Source organism: Equus asinus, chromosome 14 (genome assembly GCF_041296235.1).
Source record: "Equus asinus isolate D_3611 breed Donkey chromosome 14, EquAss-T2T_v2, whole genome shotgun sequence".
Taxonomy (NCBI): Eukaryota; Metazoa; Chordata; class Mammalia; order Perissodactyla; family Equidae; genus Equus; species Equus asinus.
The window spans coordinates 43858146-43874932 of NC_091803.1; the positions used below are offsets into that span (position 1 = coordinate 43858146).

The 16787-nt window shown below is 40.4% G+C and overlaps 1 protein-coding gene across 32 annotated transcripts in view; it reads right to left on the reverse strand.

Annotated features, from left to right (window-relative positions):
- RBFOX1 (RNA binding fox-1 homolog 1) overlaps nucleotides 1–16787 on the reverse strand; it is a 1969097-nt gene that overhangs the window by 575870 nt on the left and 1376440 nt on the right. The gene's annotated exons all lie outside the window — the stretch shown is intronic.

Genomic DNA, 16787 nt, shown 5'->3' on the forward strand with positions numbered 1-16787 from the left:
GCAAGTTTTTGAAACTTTTGCTAAAGGATAAGAAGATTTAAGAACTGACTTTTGATGTATATTTTATGTATTTTGTATTGAAAGTTTCTTTTTACTTTCTCTAAAACAAAAACAAAACAGGAATCTTTATTTTGGATATGCCGGAGCCCAAAATCTATAAATCGCTGCTTTGCTAGGCCTTTTAATCCAGAAATATCACCTCTTAAGAACAGCTCTTAAGAAAATAAGTGGAGATACACACAAATGTTTATTTACATGTCAATTAGCTTCAGCATTATTTATGAAAGAAAAATATTGTAAATATTATGATGTGTAATGGGAAAATTAAAAATAAATTACAGTACACTGGTATGATGGCACAACATGCAATATTTAGAATCATCGTCTCGAAAAACAGAGATATGGGAAATGCCCAACAGCCACCATTTAGTTTTTAAGAGAAGAAGCTACAGAAGTGCACCAATGTTATGATTCCCATTTTGTGTTAAAAATAAAGTGAAACAGATCGTTAAAGAAAAGGAAGAAAGATAAAAGAAAGGAAAGAGGAAATGACTAGGAGGAAATATTCCAAAATATTAAAAAGGAAATGGGTACAATGCTGTAAAAATACACACACAAAAAAAGCCCACAACAACATACACACAATATTATACACTTGAAATAGGTGACTCTATGATGTGTAAATTATATCTCTTCAAACAGTTATAAAATGAAGTGTGGCAATTCCATAGAGACAGAAAGTGGGGTGGTGGTTGCCAGGGGATTTGGGGAAGAGAAATGGAGAGTGACCCCTTCACGGGTTTAGATTTTCCATTTGGGCTGATGAAAAGGTTCTCAAACAAGATAGCAATGGCTGCACAATATTTTGAATGTATTTAATACCCATAAATTGTTCACTTTGAAGTGGCTAAAATGGTAAGTTTTATTTTATGTGTATTTTCCCACAATGAAACAAATGAAGTGGGTGACATGGTTCTGGTTCTGGGTAAGATGGAGTAAGCACACTTCCCCCTGTCTCCCCCACTCAGTGAAACTATAAAATCTGTATAGAATGCATGAAGCCACTCTTTGAGGTCTCTGAAGAGTAAATAGTAGCAGGTGGAGTGGGGAAGAAGACCAGAATACAAAGTATTAACGGACAAGTGCAGCGTTCCCCTCCTTCCACTCACCAGCATCCCCTGGCATGGATTCAAGGCAGCCTAGAGCCCAGAACTAAGCATCCACATACAGAGAGGGAGAGATGCCCAACATTCTGAGGGAGGGAACCCTCTTCTATGATCTGAGAAGCCGTGGTCCCAGAAGGTAGGGCAAACCCTTGTTGATTTTTCTCCCTCTGTCCTCTTGCCACTTGGCCCCAAATGCAGGCTCAGTAGCAGAAGCACATGAACAGAGTAAAAATGCACCAGCTTTCTGGCTGAAGGACAAAAACATAGAGCCCTAGGAAACCAAAAATATCTTGAGGATCCTGGAAAGGAAACAGTTTGGGAAAATGACCCCATGTGGTACTTTTATGAACTCCGCACTCACCCTTGAGCCTCATGTGTGTGCATGTGACCCTAAATGGATACCATAGACTTTGAGAACTGACTGGATAGACCACTGCTCAGGTCTCAGACTGTCCACTGGGATGTGCGTACATGGGACAGATCCAACTATTAGTGCAAAGGCTTTGACAAGAAGAACTGATATTGGAAACAAAATCTACAGAATGAAGCTAGGAACTTTCTGCCTGCATCCAACTGGATTGATTGCCTGCTAAAACAAATATAACAACTTTCACAGGACTTAAACAAGACCCAGAGTCTCATAAGATAATATTCAACATACCCAGGAATACAACCAAAATTACTCAGCACACAAAGAAACAGGAAAAGTTAAACTCACAGGGGAAAAGACAGTCACAGACACCAGCACTGAGATGAGACAGATGCTGAAATTATCAAATGAAGATTTTAAGCAGCTATTACAAAAATGCTCCAAGAAGTAAGGGAAAACAGAGTTAAAACAAATGAAAAAATACACAGTGTTGGCAAAGAAATAGAAGATATAGAGAAGAACCAAATGGAAATTTTGAACTGTAAAAATAATAACCTAAATTTAAAAAATAAACTTACTAAATGAGTTCAAACGGAGAATGAAGATTTTTAAAAAAGAAGAAACTCAGAGACTTGTAGAATAATAGCAAAAGATATAACATTTATGTCACTGAAATTCTAGAATGAAGATGGAGTTCGCTGCAAAAAAATTATTTGAAGAAATAGCAGCTGAAAACTCCCCACATTTGGCAAACAACATAAACCCACAAATTCAAGAAGCTCAGCAAACCCTAAAGAGGTAAACCCAAAGAAATTCACATACAGATCTAATCAAATTACTGAAACCGGAAAAAAAAATTTTTAACTTTGAAAATAGCCAGAAGCAAATGATGCAATATTTGCAAGGGAGTAGTAATTCAAATAACTGTATATTTCTCATTTAAACAAACAAAAACCAGGGAGGCCAGAAGAAGGTGGCACATGATTCTTTAAGCGCTGAAAGAAAAGGAGTGTCAATCTAGAATTCTAAATCCAATGAAAATGTCCTTTAGAAATGAAGGTGAAATATTAAGGAAACTAAGAAAATTGATTGCCAACAGACCTGTTCTAAAAGAACTGCTACAGGAAGTTCTCCAGACAAAGGTAATATAATACCAGAAGGAAACTTGGAACACTAAGACTTTAGGGCGAGCAAAAGAAATGGTGAATATATGAGTAAATATAAATATAATAGACTGGTCTACTCCTCTTGAGTTCTTTCAAATACATTTAATGAGCGTAAGCAAAAAAAAAAGTCACAAAATTGTCTGACAAGGTTTTCAATGTATGACTATGCAATACAGAAGATAAACGCAATAGAAAGAGAGGAGGATGAGGGATATACATGGCAATAAAGTTTCTACATTCCAACGGAAATGGTAAAATATTGATTCTGTGTACACTGAGAGAAGTTAAGTGTGTGTATTGCAATCCCTAGGCTAACCACCTTAAAAAAAATTACGAAAAGTGATATACCCAAAAACACATGATGTTAGAATAATAGGAGGTCTGTATGCAGAAAAAAATGCATATATACTTTGACCTAAACCTCACGCTTTATTCAAAATGGACCACCTATCTAAATATGAAACACAAAACTAAATGGGAGATGCAATTAAAGAGTGACGGCAATTACTTTTTTCTTAATGTTTTTCTGTAGTTTTCAAATTATCCTTTATGTCATGGAGGGCATTTATAATCAGAAAATATTTTAATATTGGTGCCTTGCAGAAATATAGGAGGTGTTTTTAAAAATGTTATTGTAATAGGGATAGCTTTCATTTTCATTAATTAAATAAAATGCTTTATCTAATAATAAGATTAATGATTTTTTATAAAGGGTGGTTCTGAGACCTATTTCAACATTTTTTTTTTAAGATTTTATTTTTTTCCTTTTTCTCCCCAAAGCCCCCCGGTACATAGTTGTATATTTTACTTGTGAGTCCCTCTAGATGTGGCATGTGGGATGCTGCCTCAGTATGGCCTGATGAGCAGTGCCATGTCCGCGCCCAGGATTCGAACCAACGAAACACTGGGCCACCTGCAGAGGAGCGCACGAACTCAACCACGGGGCCAGCCTCAATAAGATTAATGTTTTTAACATCCATCTTCAAAAATCACAAGGGATTGTCAGACTCACGGAAGCACAATGATAGCATTGAAAGAAACAAGAAGCCTACTGATCTAAACAATTTGAAGTGAAACCATCTTATAACGTTCCTAATACAAAGTATATCAAATGCAAAATTCAACAGTAGCCATGAAAATAGCTATGTTGTCTTCCCAATGAAGCTGATTAAGGAAAATGCGATTTGGTGATGATAAAAAAGGACATTTTGAGTAATCTCTGTAGTGGGTTTTGTGGGAGGTTTTGTTTTGAATTTTTTATTATTTGTTGAAATTTTCTCGCACATCACCCTGCAGTGTTTTGCCCATATTCTAAGAAAAATATCCTACTTTTCCTCTGGGGCCATGTTCCTGTCCAATCCCATAAGTTTTTTTGTGAATTGGATGTCATCACCACCACACTCTACCTGCTGTCTAATAAAGTCTACATCTGCCATTACGTCTTTGATTGGACATCAACTCACTAATGGCCACATCTTGGAAATAGGGTGGCTGACAACTTTTTCTTCTTCAACTAGGGATCAAGTGCAAAGAGCCAGTTATTTCAAGATAGCCAAGTACCCTCAGGAGTTTGTGTTTCTTTTGCAGCTGTGTCTATCACACAACACTGCAAACAGGGTGTCATGCTGCTCTGAAGGCTCACTAAGTTATTGCTAGACCTAATGAGGCTCTTAAAATTTTTCCCCATAACCATTATGGGAGAGGTTCAGAGGAAAACAGGCACCTGTAACTCTTTATCTTCTGCTCTGAAGAAAGACCCGTCCGGTGTACTCTTTAAAAGTCAGCCTTGAAAAATGTCTTAAATGTACACTTTGCTAAATTTCATTTCGTTTGGAAACTAACATGTGATATACTTTTTTTTCTCCCACGGCAGTAATGCACTAAACTAATATATTTTATAGCCTAAATGAAAAAAGGGAAAGTGGGAGGTCTGGTGCTGCCCCTTTAAGATGCTTCCAGAGAATCTCGATAGGGCTGCCAAGTAAGCACTTATGAAAGGTTAGCAATTGAAGCAATAAACTTCAGCATGAGACCCTTTGCTCTCCTGGTGAACAGGATGTTTAATAGCAGGGATTCGTCTTCCCCCATGTCCTGTCTTCATCTGGCCAACAGGGCCAAAGAATCTTTCTCAGACTCAGCCTTTTTCATCTTCTCCTGACTTGAGCTCTCTCTTCTCAGTTCTTCCTGCTTTATCCTGACCCTATTGTCAGTCTGATTTTCCCTCTCACACATCACACTGGATATGCAAGGACAAAGACTGAGTCTTACTGAGGTTTTTTTCTTATTTTTGAGACTAGGACAATGTCTGGAATGAATTTATTTGTCCATCAATTCATTCTTCCAGGTTTTCAACAACAAATATATATATCAAGCAGCTTCTGTATGTCAGACACTGTTCAAGGCACTGGGGATACAACAGTAAAGAAGACTTCTGGAGCTCATTGTCTAAGTGGGGAAAAAGATGAGTAAATTGATAGTTACACTACAAAGACCACTTGCTACCGTGAAAGTATAAGATGTGCTGACAGCACACAGGAGGAATATCGACTTTGTCTTAGAGAGTTGAAAAGATTGATAGTGTTTTTTGTTAGATTGTTTTGTTTTTTAGAAAGTATATCCAGATAAATAATGAAAAAAAATTATTTCAAGGAGAGGGGGGAATGTGTGAAAATCCCAGCAAGATTATGGAAGTGAAAGTAATTCAATATGGCGGAGGAGTCAAGTGCGAGAGGAAACTGGTGACAGATTAACTTGAATTGGGAACAGCAGGCATCAAAAGAAATAAGAAGACACACAATAAATAAATGGATAAATAGATATTCATGTTTTCTTGTTTGTAATAATATAATGTTGGAAACTCCAGTTTTCAGGACATTTATGAATTATTCAGAAGAAAATTACCAAAGAAGTCTAGCAACATAGAACTCAATAAATCAAATCAATTGGTAGTGGTGTACGTTGCACAACTTCTCTGTTTTCAGAATCATAAATTCTTCTGAAAACAAGATGTCATTCTCCTATAAACTCATGCCACAAAGCACATAAGGTGAGTGCAACAGTTTGCCCAATCCTCAATGCATTTCAGGATTATTATATAATTTAGCAGCCATACTCTGAGTACCACTATCTGATTAGCACTGTGCTCATAGAAGGGGCTGCAGATATAGATGATACATAATACATTTCCTAAAAAAAAGTTCAGAGAGGGGAAGAAAAATGAGTAAGATAAAGATTGTAATGCAGGGTCATATGTGTGATAGAAAGGGAAAACGTAAGATACCACAGGCACCCAAAGGAGAGGCGCTAACCCAGTCTGTTGTGTGGGGAAAATAGGGGAGGGAGGTATCAGTCAAGTGTTTCAGGAAACGGAGCCCTTGATCTGACCCTTACTGTGTGCATAAGAGTCAGGTGGGCTGACCCACCCAAGGATCCAGGAAGATGATATTGCCAACAGCACAGTCAAAGTTAGGACAGAGTAAGGGAGAACACTGGATTTGGGTTGGGGAGCAAGGGAAAATATATTAATATTGCAAAACCTTTATGTTTTGCTCATTTTAAACTATGCTGCCAGCAAAATAATTATTTTAATCACTTTTTTAGTGATATAAATTTTACATTAACAATGGTTAAAATTTGTCAGATGTTTACATTGGCCAGAAAATGTGCTACACACTTTTTAGGAAGACCTCAGTTAATGCCCACCACTTCATCAGTAGGCAGTATTCTTAGCTCTGTTTCACAGATGGGGAAACTGAGGCACAGAGAGGCTGAATGACTTCCTGAAGTCACAAAGCTTGGAAGTATTGGAGTGCGAACTGCCATCCAAACTCTTGACTCAAGTCCCTCTCTGAATCACTGTAGTACACAGCTCCCAATGTCGAAGAAATCAACCAAAACCGCAGATACCCACATTTTTAACCCACTCCCAGTCTGCACCTCGTTTGTCCTTTGCGGGTGCTCTTTTGCTGCTCTGTCCTGACATGATACTGTTTCCAGGTTTGTGATTCTCTCCAACAAATCATGTAATGATTGTGTTGTCTGGCTCCATAAATATATAGATCTGCACACTTTGCTTTTGGCAGTTTAGACTGGGTTGGGACTGAAATAATTTCTGTCAAATTAGATTTCTCTGATAACAACCCATTGGGTACTTTTGCAGGCCCAGTGTTCTCCCCAGTGAAGACTGGATGCTCAGGAATCAGACTGCCTGAGTCCAATCATGGTGTATCATTTATGAAACAACTGGCCACATTGTGTAATCTCTTTGCTCTCAATTTCCCCATCCGTATAATGGTGATAACATGGTACCTACCTAGTGTCTAATTTTGTTGTGAGCACAAAAGAAGATAATCCATGTAACATAATAAGCAAAGCATGTGGGACATGTAAATAATTCAAAAAATACTAGAAATTGCTATAAAACTTAATGTGAGAGCCAGAGAGGTTTTCAGAAGGTGCACTAAAGCAAATGATTCGGGTTTAAATCCTGGCTTTGCTCCCCATAGGCCGTGTGAGTTTGGCTGAAGTGATGACACATTTGGAGTCTCAGATTCCTTTTCTTAAAAAAAAAATGTGAAGGCAATAGCTGCCTTGAAATTTTGGAAGGTTTGATGTTATCCTTTTGAGATGGATGGATAAGTAGGCACTCCTAAACCCTGTGGATAAGAGTGCAAATTGGTACCACCAGTTAGAAGGCAGTTGGCAGCCGCCACAACATAGAATGTACAATTCCTTTCATTCAACAGTTCCTCTGCTGGGAGCCTCTTTTTTTGTTCATTTGCTTTTTAATTATTTTATTGAGGTTATATTGGCTTGTAACATTGTCTAAATTTCAGGCGTACATTATTATATTTCAGCTCTCATACACTGCTGGTGGGAATGCAAACTGGTACAGGCACTATGGAAAACAGTATGGAGACTTCTCAAAAAATTAAAAATAGAAATACCATGTGATCCAGCTATTTGACTACTGGAAATTTAGCCAAAGAATATGAAAACACTAATTCAAAAAGATTTATGCACCCCTATGTTCATTGCAGCATTATTCACAATAGCCAAGGTTTGGAAGCAGCCCAAGTGCCCAGCAATAGACAAATGGATAAAGAAGATGTGGTATATATACACAATGGAATACTACTCAGCCATAAAAAAGACAAAATTGTGCCACTTGGGACAACATGGATGGACCTTGAGGATGTTATGCTAAGGAGACACTTTAACAGAATGCAAGGACAAATGGGGAAGGAAAGACAGTGCTTCTCCTAGCACAGACCTGGAACTTGGAAGAATATCCATGTCTGTCAGTACTAAAATGGTTAAATACATCGTGGTTCATCTATAACAAGGGTGGGGAAACGTTTTCTATAAAAAGCCAAATAGAAAATATTTTTGCCTTAGGGGACCACAGGGTCTCTCTTTCTGCTACAGCTACTCAACCCTGCCATTGTGGCCAGAAAGCCTCCATAAACAATGTGTGAACAAATGGCTGTGGCCGTGTTTCAATAAAACCTTATAGAAACAAGTGATGGGTTGGGTTTAGCTTGTGGCCATAATTTGCCAACCTTTGATCTATACTATGGGATACTATGAATTCATTAGAAATGTACTGATATGGAAGGGTGTCCATGATACAATGAATAAAACAAAGCAAGTTGAACCAATTTTTAAAATACGATCCAAGTTTTGTTTAAAAACCTGTCCAGATACATACATAGATATATCCACTTATATATAGGAAAAGTCTGGAATGATGAAAACCAAACTGCAAACAAAAACACAAAATTTATGTCCTGGGAATGAGACTAATAATGAGGATGAGGGAGCCTTGAGGCTGCTTCTCATTTTTGATCTTGAGTTCCATTATATGATTTCAACTTCTTGCAATGATCATGCACTGCTTTTGTAAATTCAAATGGACAGCAGTCATAATAATGCAACTTAAAAAGCTGTGTTATTGGGTTATTGTAGTGCTTAAATGAGAAACTGTATGTAGAGCATCAGACCCAAGCCTGGCCTGGCACATAGTAGGTGCTTAATTAATGGCAGCTATAAATGTGGTTATACTAAAGCCCATTGTTTCTTCCAAATGTATCCTACAATGAAGTGTCTCTTCTGATTCCAAGAAAACAGGATAGTTTATGTCAGCTAAGCACATGTAGATGCCATCACTTGTTGTGGCTGTTGTTTCTTTTCGGTATAAGAGAGGAAAAAAAACGTGTGTGAAAGTAGAAAGTGCTCAGGATTCAGGAACGGAAGTGAGCCACAATCAGTTGAAAAAAATGAAATCAAAAAGTCACAACAATGAGTCAAGTCAGCCACGATTAATTAACTCGATTCTGGCTCATGTTGTGTATATGAAGAAAATGCATTTGAGAAAACTACTTGGGGAACCCACTCACCTCGCCCCCGACAATTTCATTTTAACCTTGAGGAGAACCAGAATCTCCTACTTAAATCTTGTCTGATTTGGTAAAGGTGCCAGCTTTGGAGGAGAGACGTTGGGGGCAGGGGACAGGAGGAAAGAGCTTGGCAAGACTAAGTACCAGTTGGAAAAAAAAATAATGGGTTTGCTGTTAAATGTAAACTTGAACAGATAAACCCAAAGAATGAAAGCTCTAACATATTTAACGGATGACTAACAATGCTTGGGATAATTTGGTGAGCATGTCCTGAAATCTCAAAATAATTTAGCACTTGAATGACCTATGGTTTGGTATATGCCAGGCCCCACACAACATTTGGTGAGCGCTTCTTCTCCCGCTGCTCCTTGTAAAACCGTGTCATTTGATGACATTGGTACTTATGTCAAGAGTCACTGTTCTGGGTGTAAGTCACTGGGGAGACTCAAGTGTTGGTTCTTTGATTAAAGGGATGTCAGAGGTCAGGATGCCCGAGGAACTTGAGCAAGCCTCATATAACAGGTTTTAAAGAGCTGTTTTCTTTGGAGGAAATGCTTTGTGTGCTTGCTCTGCCATGCACCCACTTGTTAAATACCCCATCAGCAACAGAACAAGTCCCCCGGGTCTGGGACAAAGCTGTCCAGGCAGATGAATTAGACAGCCAAGCACTGAAAGAGGTAGCAGCCACAAGCAGCACCTGGCAAGGATGCCCTCCAGCCTCTCACATCCATCTGCTTCCTGCAAGGGTGCAGTCTCTTGGAGTTATTCATTTCAAGCTCGAGGCTGGTGAAAGGGCAGCCCCTGGCCAGGAAGAGGCTGGCTCCTCTGACACATGGACACACTTTTACAAGCGAAACCAGCAAACGTCTTTGCATCTGACAACTTGCAAGGTGGAGGAGAACATATTGCCTATTATTTATCCTGATAATAAACCATTACCCCAGGCACACTCTTATTCTCCAGATTTAATAAGGTATTTTGTGAAGCAAGGCAGAGGAAGGAGGGAGAAAACAATTGTGGTTATTACAAAGATGATTTCTATTTGTTTCAGATGTAGAAACTACCACCATTCCTTTCCTTCATAATCAAGGGTTATAATTAAACCCCCCCCACAACTCCACCTCAACCCCTTGCTCAGTCCAAGAACATTCGAGTAACACCCTCCAAAATGTCCTGAGGAACCAAAAGGGCTCGGCATGCTTTCCTGAACCAATCTCCTGGGACTATCATTACCCTATAGCCAGGGAACTCTGATTACACGGCATGGGGATCTCAACTCAGATTTTCCCATCATCCCCCTCTCTACATCCAGAGGCGGGTGATTTACAGACCACCCGCATATCTCTGCTTAGATGGGATATATATTCTCAAGAGACTTTCAAGTCAAGATGTTTTAACTGGACTTTTTCTTTGTGGTTAGTCATCGCAAAACTCTAATGATAATTTTATCAGAAGTTGATAATTTTATAATCTGCATCCCAATTAAATCGATTCAGCAGAGACACACAGGCCACGGCCTTATCTGGGCAGTCATCCTGATCATGTTAATTGAGAGACATTCGAGAGGCATCTTAAAACCAGTGGTTAAGAGGACAAGCTCTAAAAGCCAGACTTCCAAGGTTCAAATCTTAACTCTGCTACTTATTAGCTTATGGATTTGGGACAAATTCCTCACCAGGGCCTGCCTGTACACCCTAAAGGGTCATCACAAGGTTGGAACAAGTTAATACTTGCAAAGCAATTAAAAGAGCACCCGCCATACTGAAAGCAATATCTAAGTGCCTTTTCAATGCAAGAAAGCAAATTTAATCCAAAATCTATTTATCGTTGTTATTTGTTCTTTTTATAAGTTGACAACGGCCGGGCCTGCCCAGCTATGTGCTTAGCTGTTGAGTGGACAATACCACAGTGGTAGAAAACCAAGGTTTTGAAAAGTGGCTGATGCGCCTGGAAGTTTTGTGCTGCAAGATTAAAAGTTCACATCTCCAGATCGTAGAGTATGTCAACAGAAATAAATCATGTAACAACCACTGTACTACTAGAAAGAAAAAAAAATAAGCGAGGTGAACCAAGTCCCATTGGACCAATTTTCCAGACAAGGAAATAGAGACATAAGTGACTTTGCAGTCGAAGGCAGCCCAAGTGAACATCCCCAGGCTGCCTTCTGCATCTAAAGAAATCTTTACATAGCTGTAAGAGGCCTCTTCCATTCCTGATTTCTGTGACTTTACAAAATGTCATCATTTAAGAAATGGGAACAATCCTGTAGCTGGAGAAGCTTGAGGAGTATTCATTTTCTAATTTTCCAGTTCAGTTGTCTGAAAGGGTTGCCTGGGTGGTGGTTGTTATTGTTGCTGTGTGAGAGTGTGTGTGTGTGTGTGTGTGTGTTCACACTCTTCCTGGAAAGCTTAATGGAGGGAGTGCTGGAAGACATACGCTTCATGAAAAATGAGCTCTTAAAACCCTCAACTTAAAGAATCTTTACTGGAAGAGTCAGGCTCACAAAAGTTCTGAAACAATGAGGAGGCGTGCATGCAAATTGCAGGCAATTTAAAAGGAAAATCTAGGTCATCTGGCTGTTTGCTTTGTCATCATCAGTATTAATTAGACACTGGAAGTAATGACTGAGCTCAGAGAGCTCTTCAGATTTAAAATAATAATAATAATAAACCAACAGAGCAGAGCTTTACCTTCGGAAAGAAAATATTTTCATAAGTAGCATTCTGAAAGAACCTGAGTGCGAAAACCTTGCAATTAAATTCTGCAAATGCACTCTGAAATAATCCCAGGGGAAGTCTTATCTGTACTTAATATTCAAATAAATATTCTTTTTGTGTGCCATGCATTCGATAGGGTGCATTTTATTTAATTTGAGTGTATAATGTAATCAGTATCATGAGGGATAATCGCAAGAAGTGGTGGAAGCGTTTAACTAGGATAAATGGGCCAGCTCCACAGTTGACCGGGCAATCATGGTGAGGAGGGAAAGGCCAAGTGCAGAATCCTGAGTATAGTCGTCCCTGGGAGTGTCCTATAGCACCTTGATACTCAAAGGGAGGTCCACGGACCAGCTGCAGTGGCATTAGCTGGAAGCTCCTTAGAAATGCAATATCTCAGACCCCACCCCAAAGCAATGGAATCAGAATCTTTGCTTTCCAGGACCCCAAGTGATTCATATTCACATTAAATCTAGAGAAGTACTGAGTTCAGGCATCCTCACCTCCAGTTAGAGGCATGTCTGCTCTTTTGGCCCCCAATAAGGAGGTCCCTCTAATCTCTGCACTCCTGTGTCTTCACACGTGGTGGGGACCAAAAGGCTACCAGGGGACTTCTCCAGAGATATCACAGAAGTTGAGGCCACAGGGCTCCCAGGCAGCCTCATCCACTCTTCCCTCTTACGGTCCACCTTTTTGAAGTGCCTTGGAGATGGTCATAGTCTAACTGGAACCCAGGAAGGAAGTGGAGGAGAGGAGGAGAGGCTCAGCATCTCTTCTCCACACCCCCAGATCCCTAATGGGTTATTTCCAACCTCAGACCCCTCTCCTCCAGCACCAACTGGTCCTTCCCAGGGACAACATAGCTTTCTGCCTTCTTCATCCCATATTTACTGCCTTGCGTGTCAGGTATTCTCCTTATTATTACCCCATTTAATAGATGAGAGGACTGAGGTTTAGAGAGGTGAAATTGCATACCCTGAGTTAGGAAAAAGCAGAGTCAGGACCCACCAGAATCCAGAGCTTCCTCATCCATTGTGTGTCTCCTACCTACCCCTCAGCCATCCCATTTCATCTATACAATGGAGAGAAATCAATGTATTCATTAAATGTGTAACACAGTGTCTTCCTATTGTTCAATACCTACCCAAGCTCCATCCCAACCTCCTTTCTTTGTCTGCTTTTTTTTTTTTCTATAATTAAGTTAAGTCCTTCCATACAGAGCCATTCTGTATCTCTACAGTGGTGCTTAGCATATCACCTCCTATGATCTCCTGTGCCCTCATGTTGACTTAAAGAAAATTCACATTTCCTATTGTTTTCAGGTTCCCAGGGAAGAGTTAGGGAAAGGATGGCCCCCCAAAAACCCCTCAGTTCAACACAGTCCCCATGTTATCAGAACCAGCCAACTCCACTTCCCTTAGGATGCTTCTCACCAAGAGTAGGCTCACTCCTCACTCTCCCCACCCAGGAGGACAAATGGAGAGGGCAGGGACCTTTTCTCACCTTCTGAAGACAGGGACAGTGTACAATCTGTGCACAGTAGGTGTTCCTGCTCTTTTTGCTGAACTGAATTCCCACCTTTACACATTACTCCTGCTGACTTATATTATCATCCCTATCAGAGTAGTTCTGCCACTAGCCAAGAAGCGCCTTCTTCCCAACAGGCAGGGGCATGCTCTCAGCCACAGCAACTGGAGACTTCTGAAGTCAGAGAAGGTTTAGTACAGGGGCTTTGCCATGTGACTGAAGACATCAAAAGCATTTTCAGATCAAGTGGACCCGAGCTGGGGTCCCTCAGAGAAGGTGAAAGGAAAATCCACCACCACCAAGAAAATGGTAGGTGAAATTCAAGGATAGACCTACGTAACAACGAGCAATTTGTTCTTTGGAATTATTAGAGAATATCATGTCTAATTCCATCAAGGACTTAGAGAGCTGGTGCCAGACTGGGTGGGAGAGGGGGATGAGAAATAATGTTCCTCTAGCAGATCTAATATTTTAACAAAAGCTGTAGATGGGTATATATTCCCAAACAGGAGCTGGCCAATTTGTAATTTGTTCATGACTGTGGGTTTTAATTTTTTCTTTAAAAAAAAATGATTAAAAAAAATAGTAAAACCTATCCAATTCTAAGGGGAAAAGGAGGGGGAGGCATTGTGGTCATCCAGAAAGAACTTGCTGGCAGCCACCAGAGGACTGAAGTACATGCAAAGGAGAATCGGTTTCCTTCCTAGGACTTGAGCAAATCTAGAAGCCATGCTAACCTCAATAATGAGCGCTTAAATAATGAGGGAGCCCGTCCAGTCAACTTGGCTGAAACCTTCTTTAGCAGCCACTGGCAGGGCTGCTGGAAGAGAGGAAAGCCTCTCTAATTACACTAATGAGGAAGAGATGCAGCACAGGTCACCACGGATGAGGTGGCGGGGTTCCGTGGGTGTCAGGCAGGCGCACAGGGACTACTACAGCCAGACGGGACACAAGCCTCTGGACAGTGAGTAAAACATGAGATACTGTTTGGGAACACAGAGAAGTACAGTATTTAAGTAATCATGATAACCAGCATTTATTAAGTACTGATTTTGGGAGATGTATTGAACTAAGGGCTTTATATGTATTATCTCATCATAATTCATCATCTTATATGCCCAATGAGGCTATTATTTTTATCCTTAGTTTGTGGCTCAGAGGGATTGAGCAACGTGCCCAAGCTGACATAGTGAGTAAGTAGAAGAGCCGGGATTTGAGGCCAGGTAGCAAGGGTTAGAGTCCATTTTCTTAACCACTAGGTCTTCCTGCCTCTCTGCATCCAAAGTTGTAGCCATGTTCTTGCAGCACAGCTGTTGGTCACTTCCTCTGCACCCACTTTGCCATCTATGGTGCTTCCTTGGCTACAGCTCTGGACAAGACCGTAGACCATGTAAGCTGCCTTCTCCTACCCCAGACAAGATAGACCAAAAGGATTCTCTTTCTGGGGGACCACTCTGCTTCATCCTCATAATCCCCTTCCTTGAGTATTTTCTTTTCCAGGATAAATATTCACATTTCCTCAATGACAAGAATTTGAGTCCTTTTCCTATCCTGATCATTTCATCTAAGACAAAGGGGAAACTCCCCTCTGAGATGTGGGGTTTAGAGTCAGACAGGGTAAGTTCAAATCCTAGAGCTGCCACTTAATCATTGGACCTTGAATATGCCCCTTAACTTTCTGCAGTGTGTTGAATAATGTTCTCCCAAATTCATGTCCACCAGGAGCCTCAGAATGTGATCTTATTTAGAAATAGGGTCTTTGCAGATGTAATTAAGGTATGGATAGAGATGAAATCATAGTAGATTAGGGTGGGCCCTGGATCCAATGAGTGTCCATATAGGAGAAAGAAAAAGGACACAGACACGCAGGGAAGGAGACCATCTGACAACAGGGGCAGAGATTGCCATGATGCTGCCACAAGCCAAGGATGCTGGAAGAGGCAAGGAAGCAGCCTCCCCCGGAACCTTGAGAGGAAATGTGGCCCTGAGGACACCTTGATTTCAGACACCTGGTCTCCAGAACAGTGAGAGAATAAATTTCTATTTTAAGCCATCCAGTTTGTGTTCATTTGTTGTGGCGGCCCCAGAAGACTGATACACTTCCTGTGCCTCATTTCCTCACTTGTACAATGGGCACGAAAGTCACAACCTCAATGGCCAGAAGTGCTCCACACATACCATGCCCGTAACCAAAGAGCAGCCCTCTCTATCTTTATCCAGACGTTTAGAAAAATGGTACCAGGACAGACTTGAGAACAAAGCCCACTGGAGTCACTCAATTCCAAACCACCAGGTATTATGGACCAATCTACTCATCATGACTCTTGAGCAACAATCTTTCAACAACATTACTTTTCCACGTAATTTTCTGAATAGCCATCCCATCATCTTCCACCTTGCCCCAAAGGGATCATATATGTGTCCAACAAAGGTGTCCTTGTTCACCGTCTTGCTGAAATTCACACACAGTCTGTCTATCACATTTTCCAAACCTACCATTCCAATGAGAAGACATGAGTGCACTGGGTCAGAGTTATCCTAAACGAATTGATACAAATCTAGCTACCAGGCTTTCCTCTTCAATAAACTCATAAACCACGCTTCTCACAACCTTCCGCAAACTTGAGTCCAAGACTTGTGAGATGTCAGCCTGCGCTTTATAGGGCCCGCCAGCTTATTTCCATTTGTTTTGAAAATTGCAGCGATATCTGATATTGTCTCATTTCCTATCTCAAACCCCTCTGCTTTTTGCCACAGGGATATTTAATATCTTGTGTCCAAGTTATTCTGTGTTTTTTGGGATATTAGTCCCCAAAAAATACACTCATTGAGAGCTAGCTCTCTCCTATGACTGTTTGACCAGTACTGACTCTATCACCCCAACCAAAGTTTATTCCATCCTGAACTAAGAGGATCTTTCTTGACGGAACAGACAAGAATAAAAGACCTAATGAAGAGTTCCATTTCTTCTACATGATGCATCAACATTCTCCTATCAGCCCCAAACAGCCAGTCAATCCCTTTCTGGCTTTTTCTGATTAGATCTTGTTTTTAGATTTTTCTGTTTCACCTTGACATTTACTAGCAACCCTTAGTTAAGTTTATTTGGAGATTAGGCTTCCCAACAGTATGCTTACTGATGTGGTCATTTAAACTTGTAGATGAGGAAACCAAGGCTTAGATTACAAACTTTCCCACAAACATATGGCTAAAGGGTAGAGCTGGGATCCACACTCAGATCTGACAGATGCCAGCACCTTCTCTCATAAGCCTTCTGCCACGTTGCTTTCTTTGTTTATCACAAACTTTTGGATATTCCAAGTGTTCCATATTGACATCACCAAGCTCCACATTCCTATTTCATTTTCTAGGTACATCAAGTCCTATGGTACCTCACAATGAGTTCACATCTTCAAAGACACTTAAGAGCATACAAACAACCT